Source organism: Gossypium hirsutum, chromosome A12 (assembly GCF_007990345.1).
Source record: "Gossypium hirsutum isolate 1008001.06 chromosome A12, Gossypium_hirsutum_v2.1, whole genome shotgun sequence".
NCBI lineage: Eukaryota > Viridiplantae > Streptophyta > Magnoliopsida > Malvales > Malvaceae > Gossypium > Gossypium hirsutum.
The window spans coordinates 90,614,083-90,627,834 of NC_053435.1; positions in this window are offsets into that span (position 1 = coordinate 90,614,083).

Below are 13,752 nucleotides of genomic sequence, written 5' to 3' on the forward strand. Positions count from 1 at the left end.
TGCTATTTAGTATATTATGTTAATATTAATAAAAAAAACTAAATGCTCATATTTTTCATTCATCGTCCACTGAAAATAGAAAGAAAAGATAGAGTTTAAGTGTTTGAAGCATTCAGCCATGGTCTAAGCTTGATTCAAGGTTCATTTTTTATCCGTTTTTGATAATTTCTATGTTTTTATAATCGTTGCACTGTACTCTATGAAGCCCATGTCTCAATTTCTGATTTTTTGATGATTTTTGAGTTATTCCATTGATGAAATTATCATTTTTATGAGGTTTGATGATAGTATGTGAAACCTTGATGTTGGGTTAACATGTTTTGTCTTTGAAATTTTGATGAATTTGAGTAATTTGGGCTAAATTGTAAAAAAGATATTTTTAGGGACTAAAATGTAAATAAATGAAATATGTGAGCTTATATGAGCACTAGGAATATTCGGCTAAGTATATTTTTAAAGAAATTTGGTGTATTTTGTGATTTTATGAATTAGGGACTAAATTATCAAAATGTGAAAATGTGAGGGCTAATTTGTAAAATAGCCTAAATATGTGTTTTTGGATTGAATTGAATGATTTAGTGAATAAAAAATTTAAATTTGAATTTATATAGATCAAGAACTAAAGAAAACGAAATTAAATTAGGGAAAATCGAAAGTCATCGAGTAGCCGATTCCGTCTATCCGAATCAGTATGAGGTAAGTCTATATACAAATAAATGTATTTGAAATGGTTTATTTATGCTTATATGTTATTGAACAATGATTAATGGCTTTATGCCTTGAATATGAGATATCCGAGAAAGTACCTACAAAGTTTCGACGTCCGTAAAACCCCGTACGAACTTTAGGAATAGTTAGGATACATATGTCATGATATAGGATCCGATATGTGTTATTGTGGAAGACCACGTCTGGGACGTTGGCATCGACTTATGATTTACGTGTAAGACTACGTCTGGGACGTTGACATCGTATTTGATTTTGTGTAAGACCCTATCTGGGACAGTGACATTGATATTTGATTACATGTAAGACCATGTCTGGGACGTTGGCATTGTACGAGCTTTTTGAGATATCTGCGTATCCTTATGATTCCGAACGGTTCAATGGGCATTCCGAGAAAATAGATGACTATGTGAATTTGTATCCGACTCAGGTACGTTTGAATTGTATATCATGTTTGAGAATGAAAGGTAAGAATATGTACCTTAATGAATATATGATATAAGTATGAGTTACTTGAGAATAAGTTATGATATGTATATGTGAATCATGTTCAAATGAAATATAAGAGATATATGGCTAAGTGAATGTATTTGCCTTAAATTTTATGAATGAATTGATGTTATTTGTTAAGTTTATTTGTATATGGCTTGCTAAGCTTTTGAAAGCTTACTTTATGTGTGTTTGCATTGTTTTATAGATATCATAGCTACTAGGAGCTCGGGGATCATCGAGGATTATCATCACACTATCTAACTCTATTTTGGTACCTTTTGAAAAATGTATATATTGTAGTATGGCATGTATAGGCTAGAGGATTTTGGTTATATTTTTTGATGTGTATATCTAGCCATGTGATATGGCTTGGTTATGGATGAGATTATGAGTAAATTTGGTATATGCTTGTGTTCATAAATGATATGTTTTGATGTGTTTCAACGGCCTAGTGAAATGGTCAATTTGGTAAGGTTTTGGCATGTGAATGGATGAGGTGAATTGGAGTTATGAAACATATGATTTAATATGACTTTGGCTTATGATTTGATATGATTGAGTATAGGTTATAAGCTTGAATTTGGTTGATAATAAAATGGCATGAATAATGTAAGTTTTGGTATTGAAATTGGTTGAAATTATAGTGCAAATATGCTTGGTTTGATACTTGTAGGTTTAATCGAAATTGGGTGGCAAATTGGCTTTTCAAGTGGCCTATTTTTGCCCACACAGGTAGATACACGGGCGTATGTCCCAGCCATGTGCGACACACGGTCATGTTGCACAATCATGTGTCCTTTGGGGTACCCTATGATTTTAAGTCAGTCTTGAGGCACACGGGCGTGTGGATAGCAGTGTGACCCAAGTCAGTTTCGACCACGGCAAAGCACACGAGCATGTCTTGTGGCCATGTGATTAAGTCAGTATGTATGCCCTGTTTTGACACAGCCTTGACATAGGGGGTGTCTAAAGCTGTGTGAGGCACACGGCCTGTTCACATGGGCATGTGACCTGTACAACTTTAAAAATTGTTTAAGTTTTGAAAAATTTTGTATGAGTTCGGCTTAGTCCCGACCCCTTTCTAATGCATGTTTAAGGTCTCGATGACCTATATAAGGGACTCTTTTGTGATGTATGATTTCGATTTTGGATGAAGTTTATGAATTGTTCGTAAAATCTTTTAATTTGTCCTGTAACGCCTTTAACTTTAATCCGGAAACGGATACGGGTTAGAGGTTTTACATTTGGTTGGTATTAGAGCTACAATTTAGTCGATTTTAGGACTAATGTAGCGTATGCGAGTCTAACTGTACATGCCATATTTATGAACTGTGATAGTGTAATGAATCCTAACAATAAAAATGTTTTTTTATATTGCAAATGGATCCCGAACGAGCCGTAGTTGACAATGTCGAGAGCAATACGCCTACTCCCACGCAACGGACAGTGCCATTCTACTCTAGACCTGCTACGGGTAGCCATGATGGAGAGACTAGACAAGTCTTCTATCAAATGATGATTGATTAGTTCACCCAATACATTAGAACTAATCCAGTTGTTCAACAACCCCCAACCCCGGCTAATCCTCCTCAAAGTCCTGTTATGTCACAAGTTAATCCGAATCAGTTGAATAAGCCTCTAGTTGATAAAATTAGAAAATATATGGCAGAAGAGTTCCGAGCTACCACTAGTGATGATGCTGAGAGAGTCGAGTTCTGGTTAGAAAATACAATACGAGTATTCGATGAATTGTCTTTGAATCTGGATGAATGCATAAAATGTACCGTTTCACTTCTGAGAGATACGACGTATTACTAGTGGAAGACTTTGATATCAGTGGTTCCGAGAGAGTGAGTCACCTGAAATTTCTTTCAAGCTAAATTTCGAAAGAAATACATCAGTCAGAGATTTATCAATAAAAAATGTAAAGAGTTTCTTAAACTTAAATAAGGCCGTATGTCTATTACAGAATACAAGCGAGAATTTGTGAGGCCGAGTCAATATGCACAAAAATTTGTCTCGACTGAAGCAATAATGTGGAAAAGATTTAAAGATGGTCTAAATGAAGATATTCATTTGTAAGTCGGGATTTTTGAGATCAAAGAATTTGTATTTCTTGTTGAACGAGCAAGTAAAGCTGAAGAGCTTGGGAAAGAGAAAAGAAAAGCTGATTCAGAGGTTAGAGAAGTGCGAAAGAGACTATCGAGCAAGCCATTTCAATCTGTATCAAAGAAGTTTCGAGATGATTATAGCCGTTTAAAGGCTAATGTGGGACATTCGAGTAGAGATCGTGCTAGATCACATTTTAGCTTTAGAGATCCAGTTACATCTGTTGCCAGTGTTGGAAATGTTAGATCTGATTGACCCAAGTGTAAATACTATGGTAAAAGACATCTCGGTAATTGTAGATTGTATGATCGGGTTTGTTTCAAATGTAGGTTATTAGACCATTTCATCCGTGATTGTCCCGAGTCTGTCGAGCAAGAAATTTCACAAAATTCAGGGCCAAGTGGCAATGCATCTCATGGTAGACCTCCCAGAAATACGGAAAATGTGAGTGGTAGTCAGAGAGGGATTAAAGACACTATTTTTTGATCCGAGGCTCGTGCATCTGCCAGAGCCTATACCATTCGAGGTCGTGAGGAAGCTTCGTCTCCAGATGTGATTACGGGTACATTTACTCTTTACGATACTTTTGTGATTGCTTTGATAGATCCTAGATCAATGCATTCGTATATATACATGAATTTAGTATCCACTAAGACTTTGCCTGTAGAGTCTACTAAATTCGTGATTAAAGTATCGAACCCCCTAGGTAAAAGTATCTTAGTTGACAAAGTGTGCAAGAACTATCCGTTAATGTTATTACTCTTTGACGGGTTTGATATAATTTTGGGTATGAATTGGTTAACTTTGCATGATGCTATTGTGAATTGCAAACAGAAAACTATTAATTTGAGATGCAAGAATGATAAAATAGTTCAAATTGAATCTAGTGATTTGAATGGGTTACCGGCTGTGATATCTTCAATGAAAGCTCTGAGTATTGTGAGAAAAGGTTATGAAACTTATTTTTCCTATGTGATTGATTCGAAAGTGTCAGGAAAGAGAGTTGAATCAGTGCCTGTTGTCTGTAATTTCCCTGATGTGTTTCCTTAAAAACTTCCGGGATTACCTCCGATTTAAGAAGTTGAATTTGGCATTGAGTTAGTACCGGGAACTATTCTGATTTCGATAGCTCTATTTGGAATGGCTCCGACCGAACTAAAAGAATTAAAGTCTCAGTTGCAAGAGTTAACTGACAGAGGGTTTGCTAGACCGAGTTTCTCACCTTGGGGTGCACCAGTTCTGTTTGTGAAAAAAAAGATGGCACGATGAGAATGTGTACTGATTATCGTCAATTGAACAATGTGACTATCAAGAATAAATATCCTCTGCCTCTAATTGATGATTTGTTTGATCAATTAAAAGTAGCTACCATGTTTTCGAAGATAGATTTGAGATTAGGCTATTATCAGTTGTGAGTAAAAGACTCAGACATTTCGAAAACTACATTCAGAATTAGGTACGACCACTATGGATTCTTAGTTATGCCTTTCGGATTAACAAATACACCTATTATCTTTATGGATTTGATGAGCAGAATTTTCAGACCGTATTTAGATTGATTTTTTGTCATATTCATTGATGTCATATTGATTTATTCGCGTGATGAATCCGAGCATGCCAAGCATCTGAGAATAGTGCTATAGACTTTACGTGATAAGCAATTATATGCAAATTTTAGCAAATGTGAATTCTGGTTATGAGAAGTCAGTTTTCTGAGCCATTTTGTATCAGCATCAGGTATCCGAGTTGATCCAAACAAGATTTCAACTATTATGGATTAGAAGCCTTCGAGAAATGTTTCTAAAGTCCGCAGTTTTCTAGGACTTGCTGGTTATTACCGAAGATTCATAAGGGGCTTTTCTATGATTGCAACTCCGTTAACGAAATTGCTTCAGAAAAATGTGAAGTTTGAATGGTCCGAAAAGTGTTAGAAAAGCTTTGATCAGTTGAAAGCCTTATTGACTGAAGCTCTAGTGTAACATATTGAATTAGGGCCTAGTTGGAACAGTGGTTTTGAAACCATAAATCTGAAGTATAAATACTTATATCGATAAATTTTTAAGGTCTACTATGTGATTAAATAAATGTGTGAAAATATCGATGAGAAATTTTACCGATAAGGTGTCCAATTGAATCATTAGGACTAAATTGCAATAAGTGAAAAACATGTGTTCTAGTTGATTTAAGGGCTTAATTGTGATGAGATTTGAAAATTGAAGTTCTTATTTGGCAATTAGACCATTATATGTCATTATGGACAAAAATGGGCATAAGAGGTTATCAAAGTTTTAATGGAAGGGCATTTTGGTCTATTAATTAATAAAAGAATTAAAAGGGAAAAATAGTCAAAATTTGTGTCCATCTTTATCCTTATTGGCCGAATTTCACAAGAAGCCATAGCTAGGGTTTCTTTTATCTTTCAAGCTCAAAAGTAAGTGCATTCTAGCCCCATTTTTAATGTTCTTTATATTTTTAAAATCCTCGTAGCTTGATTTAGCTATTTCTACCTTTAATTTGAGCTCGGGTTCATGTTCAAAAACATACCCATGAATGACATGCTTGTGTTTTGATGTCTAATGGAAGAATATGGAGGTTTGGGGTGTGATAAACAACTTTTACTAGGTGGTTTTTGGTGAAATTGATAAAAAGGACCTAATTGTAAAAGTTGTAGAAACTATGTGTAAATGTGTGAATAAATGAGAAATTTGGGTTGGTATAAGAGGGAAAATAATTCGGCTAGGCTTGAATAATGAGAAAAATGGGTACTTTTCATTTTACGACCTAGGGGTAATTTTGTAAAATTTTGGGGGTAAAATTGTAATTTTTTCACATCATGATTTTTGGACTGAAATGAATAATGTGTGTATTAAATAAGCTAAATGTGCTGTTATAGATCAAGAGGGACGAGGGATAAACCTTGACAGAGGAAAAGGCAAGGTTGTGGACTAAATCGCAAATTTGCCATATTTTGCAACGAGGTAAGTTGTGTGTAAGTAATTCAAAAACTCCAATATTACGTATTTAATATTTGACATTACATGATACATGTGTGTATGCTTTAATAAAATTGACTTGTGATGATCCAATGGAAGTTTAGTGATAGCCTCGTGTCTTAGAAGCCCGGGTGACCCAAAGGAATACTTAGGACTTGGATGTCGTGACACCATGCTACATGTGCCTATGTAAGACCATGTCTGGGACATGGCATCGGTGATGATATGTGTGCCTATGTAAGACCATGTCTGGGACATGGCATTGGCGATGATATATGTGCTTGTGTAAGACCATGTCTGGGACATGGCATCGGTGATGATATGTGTGCCTGTGTAAGACCGTGTCTGGGACATGGCATCGGTGATGATATATGTGCCTGTGTAAGACCATGTTTGGGACATAGCATTGGTGATGATATATGTGTCCGTGTAAGACCATGTCTGGGACATGGCATCGACGATGATATGTGGATAATGTAAGACCATGTCGGGGACATGGCATTGGTACTTTAATTGGTGTATGACGATATCGAGTGTCCTTTAGTATTCTGGTGGTTCAACGGGCCATTCAAGACGTTGGGTTAAGAAATTGAGTGATTTGAGTAAGAATGTACGGTATAAGTATGTATGTAAACCTCATGAGTATTGAACTCGATTCATGATGGGAAATTTAACATAAGTAGAAAGGAGTAAGACAAGCTTGATGTATAATGGTATTTAATGTCAATTTTGACTACGTTCATGTGTTTAGTATGATATTGTGGTGATAACTGATAATATGTTTAATCCATGAATATCTTAACTTATGTTGTTTATTATTTACATGCAACTTACTAAGCCTTGTGCTTACCCTTCTCTCTTTTCCCTTTTCTTTTAGCATTGCCAAGCTAGCTCGGGGATTGTGGAAGTCGAAGCTCAAGTCACACTATCAACAAATCTTTCGGGTAAATTTGGTTAAATGCTTTTAAGTGTGACATGTATAGGGGAATTAGTTTTTTGTTATTTGTGTCATATTTGTTAGCCAAAGTGATGGCTCCTTTTGGTATATTATTCTATTTTGTATATGGCCGTGAAATATGACCCATATTGATTATTGGGTTGAAATCCCTAAATATTATTATGTGCATGAGATGTGTTATTACTTTTGTGGTGTGTACCAAATGATTGATAAAATGTGGAATTTATGCTTGATGGATAAATGATGTTAATTGGTATGGTCACTAAATTAATAAAGGTAAAGAATTGTAGTGAATGGACTTAACCCTTTTTTCATGCATGAGTTTAGGCTATGGATGTCTAAGTAACCCTTTTTTCCATGTTAACCACCATTGGCATATGAGTGTGTGTTGGGGTTGTCAAGGGTGACAAGAGGGCTTGGAAAATAGTCTCAAACTTGTCCACATGGGTAGACACACGGGTATGTGTCTAGGCCGTGTGTGACACACGGCCAGCCCCATGGGCGTGTAGTTCAGCCGTGTGTCCCCTGCACCCTAGTTTTACAAGTCAGTATGCATGGTAGTAAACACAGAGTTACACGGCCTGGGGGCACGGGCATGTCAAGGGCACACGGGTGTGTCCTTGTGTTTACAAGTCATCCGTGTAGAGGACACAGCCTTAAGACATGGGCGTGTACCCAGGCCTTGTGAAGTCCGCACCTTAAATGTGAAAATTAAATCCGCCACATGGCCTAGTACACAGGCGTGTGACTTGGCCGTGTGATATTAAATTTATGCTGACGTCATAAACACAGAGTTACATAGCCTAAGGGCACGGGCGTGTCAAGGGCACACGGGTGTGTCCTTGTGTCTACACGGGTTTGTGACCCTATTTTAAGAGAATTTTTCTAAAGTTCACGGTTTAGTCTCGAACCGCTCCTGATGTATGTTTTGGGCCTTCTATACCCATATAAGGGACGATAGGCATGTTCTTGAATAATTTTTAAATTTAAACGAAATTTTATAGCTTGATTTTACACAATAGTGTATACTCAAGTATGGAAATGCCTCGAATCCTGTCCCGGTATTGGACACGGGTAAGGGGTGTTACATCTAATATTAGTATAACCCGAATTGGGTAAAGAATTTGTGATCTATAGTGATACTTCATTGAACGTTCTGGGATGTGTTTTGATGCAAGAAGGAAAAGTCATTGCTTATGCTTCGAGATAGATAAAGACACATGAAAAGAACTATTCGATGCATGGTCTTGAGCTAGCTGCGATCGTATTTGCTTTGAAGATTTGGTGTCACTGTCTGTTTGGTGAGAAATGTCACGTATATTCTGACCATAAGAGTTTGAAATATCTGATGACTCAGAAAGATCTGAATCTGCAACAGAAAAGGTGGTTAGAATTGCTAAAAGATTATGAGCTTGTTATTGATTATCATCCGGGAAAAGCAAATGTTGTTGTTGATGCTTTGAGTTAGAAATCATTGTTTGCATTACGTACTATGAATGCTTAGTTGTGTATGTCTGATGATGGTTTGATTTTAGCTAAATTGAAAGCGAGACCATTGTTTTTACAATAGATTATAGAAGCTCAGAAAATTGATAATGAGATTTTAACAAAACGAACTTAGTGTGATCTAGATTCTGATTCAGAATTCAGAGTTGATAAAGATAATTGTTTGAAATTCTGATATCAATTTATGTTCGGAAAAATCCAGAATTGATTCAGATGATTTTGAATGAAGCTCACAACAGCCGTTTATCTGTTCATCCGGATAGTACAAAGATGTATAATGATCTGAAATAGCATTACTGGTGGTCTGGAATGAAAAGAGATATCTCTGACTTTGTTTCTAAATGTTTAATCTATAAACAAGATAAAGCTGAACATCAGATGCCATCTAGTTTGTTACAGCCAATTATGATTTCGAAATGAAAGTGGGATAGAGTGACGATGGATTTTATATCGGGTTTGCCCCTATCTCCGCAGAAGAAAGATGCTATCTGGGTTGTAGTTGATCGATTAACGAAATCAACTCATTTTATTCCAGTATGATCCGATTACTTACTTGATAAATTAGCTGAGTTATATATTTCTGATATTGTGAGATTGCACAATGTACCATTATCTATTATGTCAGACAGAGATCCGAGATTCACATCACGGTTTTGAAAGAAACTTTAAGAGGCTTTAGATACGAAGTTACATTTCAGTACTGCTTTTTACGCACAAACGGATGGTCAATCCGAGTGGATTATTCAGATTCTCGAGGATATGTTAAGATATTGCATTCTTGAGTTTGAAGGTACGTGAGAACAGTGTCTGCCATTGATTGAATTCGCTTATAACAATAGTTTTCAATCGAGTATCAAAATGGCACCATATGAAGCCTTGTATGGTCGCAAATGTCGTACACCTTTGTATTGGACTGAGCTTAGTGAGAATAAGATACACGGAGTCGATTTGATAAAAGAGACTGAATAGAAAGTAAAAGTGATCTGAGATAGTCTGAAAATAGCTTTCGATCGTCAGAAATCATATGCAGATTTGAAATGAAAAGACATTGAATTTGAGATCGGAGACAAAGCGTTTTTGAAAGTCTTACCGTGGAAGAAAGTACTCCGATTTGGCAGAAAAGGAAAATTGAGTCCGAGGTTTATCAGGTCGTATGAGATTATTGAATAAATTGGGTCAGTTGCTTATCGTTTATTGTTGCCACCAGAGTTAGAAAAGATTCATAATGTGTTTCACGTATCGATGCTTCGACGATACAGTTCCGATCCTTCACATGTAATTCATCCATTTGAGATTGAGATTCATTCTGATATGACCTAAGACGAAAAATCGATCCGTATCTTAGCTCGTGAGGTTAAAGAATTGTGAAATAAGAAAATTTCATTAATTAAAGTGATGTGGCATTGACATGGTGTTTAAGAGGCTACGTGAGAGCTCGAAGATGTTATAAGACAGCAATAGCTGAATCTGTTCAATGGTAAGATTTTCGGGGAAAAAAATCTTTAAGGGGGAGAATTGTAACAGTCCGGTTTAGACCTTAGTCAGAATAATGGTTTCGAGACCATAAATTCGAGTCAAAAAAATATTTTAAATATTATTTTCTGTGTTTAAAATATGTGAATTGACATGTGTGAAAGTTTCGTATGAAAATTCGATCAATTGTGTGCTTAATTTGATAAAATGACCTAATCGCGTAAAATGCAAAAGTTGCCTGCTGTTTGTTAAAGTGCTTAATTGATTTGTATTATTAAAAGAGAGGTCCTTATGATGCAGTTAGACCATTGAAAGCATAAGTGGACAATTATGGCCTTAATATAATGGTTTAATAAAAGGGCAAAATTAGTATTTAGTATATTATGTTAATATTAACAAAACAAAATCAAATGCTCATATTTTTCATTCATCTTCCATCGAAAATAGAAAGAAAATATAGTGTTTAAGTTTTTGAAGCATTCGGCCATGGTCTAAGCTTGATTCAAGGTTCGTTTTTTATCCGTTTTTGATAATTTCTACGTTTTTGTAATCGTTGCACTGTATTCTATCAAGCCCATGTCTCAATTTCTGATTTTTTTTAATGATTTTGAGTTATGCCATTGATGAAATTATGAGTTTTATGAAGTTTGATGATAGTATGTGAAAGCTTGATGTTGGTTTAACATGTTTTGTCTTTGAAATTTTGATGAATTTGAGTAATTTGGACTAAATTGTAAAAATGATATTTTAAGGGACAAAAATGTGAAATAAATGAAATATGTGGGTTTATATGAGCACTCGGAATATTCGGCTAAGTATATGTTTAAAGAAATTTGGTGTTTTTTGTGATTTTATGAATTAGGGACTAAATTGTCAAAACGTGAAAATGTGAGGGATAATTTGTAAAATGGCCTAAATATGTGTTTTTGGATTGAATTGAATGATTTAGTGAATAAAAGAGTTAAATTTGAATTTATATAGATCAAGAACTAAAGAAAACGGAATTAGATTGGGGAAAGTTGAAAGTCATCGAATAGCCAATTTCGTCTATCTGAATCCGTACGAGGTAAGTCTGTATACAGATAAATGTATTTGAAATGGTTTATTTATAATTATATGTTATTGAACAATGATGAATGGCTTTATGCCTTGAATATGAGATATCAAAGAAAGTATCTACAAAGGTCAAACGTCCGTAAAGCCCAGTACGAACCTTAGGAATAGTTAGGATACATATGTCATGACATAAGATTCGATATGTGTTATCGTGTAAAACCACGTCTGGGACGTTGGCATCGACTTATGGTTTACATGTAAGATCACGTCTGAGACGTTGGCATCGACTTATGATTTACATGTAAGACCACGTCTCGAACGTTGGCATCGACTTATGATTTACGTATAAGACCATGTTTGGGACATTGGCATCGTATTTGATTTCGTGTAAGACCCTGTATGGGACAATGGCATCGATATTTGATTATATATACGACCACGTATAGGACGTTGGCATTGTACGAGCTTTCCGAGATATCCGCGTATCCTTATGATTCTGAAGGGTTCAACAGGCATTCCGAGAAAATAGATGACTATGTGAATTTGTATCCGACTCAGGTACGTTTGAATCGTATATCAAGTTTGAGAATGAAAGGTAAGAATATGTACCTTAATGAATATATGATATAAGTATGAGTTACTATGAGAATGAGTTATGATATGTATATGTGAATTATGTTCAAATGAAATATAAGAGATATATGGCTAAGTGAATATATTTTGCCTTAAATTTTATGAATAAATTGATGTTATTTGTTAAGTTTATTGGTATATGGCTTACTAATCTTTTGAAAGCTTACTTTTTGTGTGTTTGCATTGTTTTATAGATATCGTAGCTACTAATAGCTCGAGAATCATCGAGGATCATCACCACACTATTTAACTCTATTTTGGTACCTTTTGAAAAATGTATATATTGTAGTATGGCATGTATAGACTAAAGCATTTTGGTTATATTTTGTGATGTGTGTATATAGCCATGTGATATGGCTTGGTTATGGATGAGATTATGAATGAATTTGGTATATGCTTGTGTTCATAAATGGTATGTTTTAATGTACCTCAATGACCTAGTGAAATGGTCAATTTGGTAAGGTTTTGGCATGTGAATGGATGAGGTGAAGTGGAGTTATGAAACATATGATTTAATATGACTTTGGCTTATGATTTCATATGATTGAATATAGATTATAAGCCTGAATTTGGTTGATAATAATATGGCATGAATGATGTAAGTTTTGGTATTGAAATTGGCTGAAATTATAGTGCAAATGTGCTTGGTTTGATGCTTGTAGGTTTGACCCAAATTGGGTGGCAAATTGGCTTTTCAAATGACCTATTCTTGTCCATACGGGCAGAGACACGGGCGTGTGTCTCAGCCGTGTGCGACACACAGTCTTGTTGCACGGTCGTGTGTCCCCTAGGGTACCCTACAATTTTAAGTCGGTCTTGAGCACGGCCAAGGCACATGGGCGTGTGGTTAGCCATGTGACCCAAGTCAGTTTCGACCACGGCCAAGGCACAGGGGCATGTTTTGTGGCCGTGTGATTAAGTCAGTATGTATGCCCTGTTTTGACACGACCCAGACACATAGGCATGTCTAAAGCCGTGTGAGGTACACGGCCTGTTTACACAGGCGTGTGACCTGTACAACTGTAATGACCTAAATTTTTACAGTTATCGAAAAAGTGCATTTTCGGGTCTCCGTTTCTAAAAAATAGATTTGTAAATATTTATTAAAAATATTTACGAAGTTAAGAGAGTGATTAATTAAAGTTTAATGAAGCAAATTAGCTTAAATAAAGGATAATTAGATAAAAGGATTAAATTGAATGAAGTGTGAAAGTTTAATTATAGAATAAAGAAATTGAAAGGACTAAATAAGTAAATAAGCCAAAGGAGTGCCAAGTGTATGGCAAAAATAAAATACATGTGTAATAAGTATTATACATACATTTGTAATACATGTATGTATTTACTTATTATTTAAGTAAATAATTAATGTATTTATTATTATTAAATTGATATTATATGATGAATAGATTAAATAAAGACAAGTGTATGGTAATGATTTAGTACAAATGTATTAATAAAAAAATACATACATTTGTAATATATGTATTTGATATTAAATGGATATTTATTATTTAGTGAAAGATATTTATTAAATAAATAATTATATTATAATATATTTATATGATAAATAAATGTAAAATGGCAAGTGTACGGTGATGATGAAATACAATGTAATAATATATGTGTGCCTAAGTGTAAAATAAATATTTGATATTAAGTAGATATTTAATAAAGTCATTATTATTATTGTTATTATATATATATATAAAGTAAAAAAAAAAAGAAAAAGAGAGAAAGAAAAAGAAGCAGAGAAAGAGATGAAACAGGGGAAAGAAAGGAAGGAAAGAAAAATAAAAGGAAAAT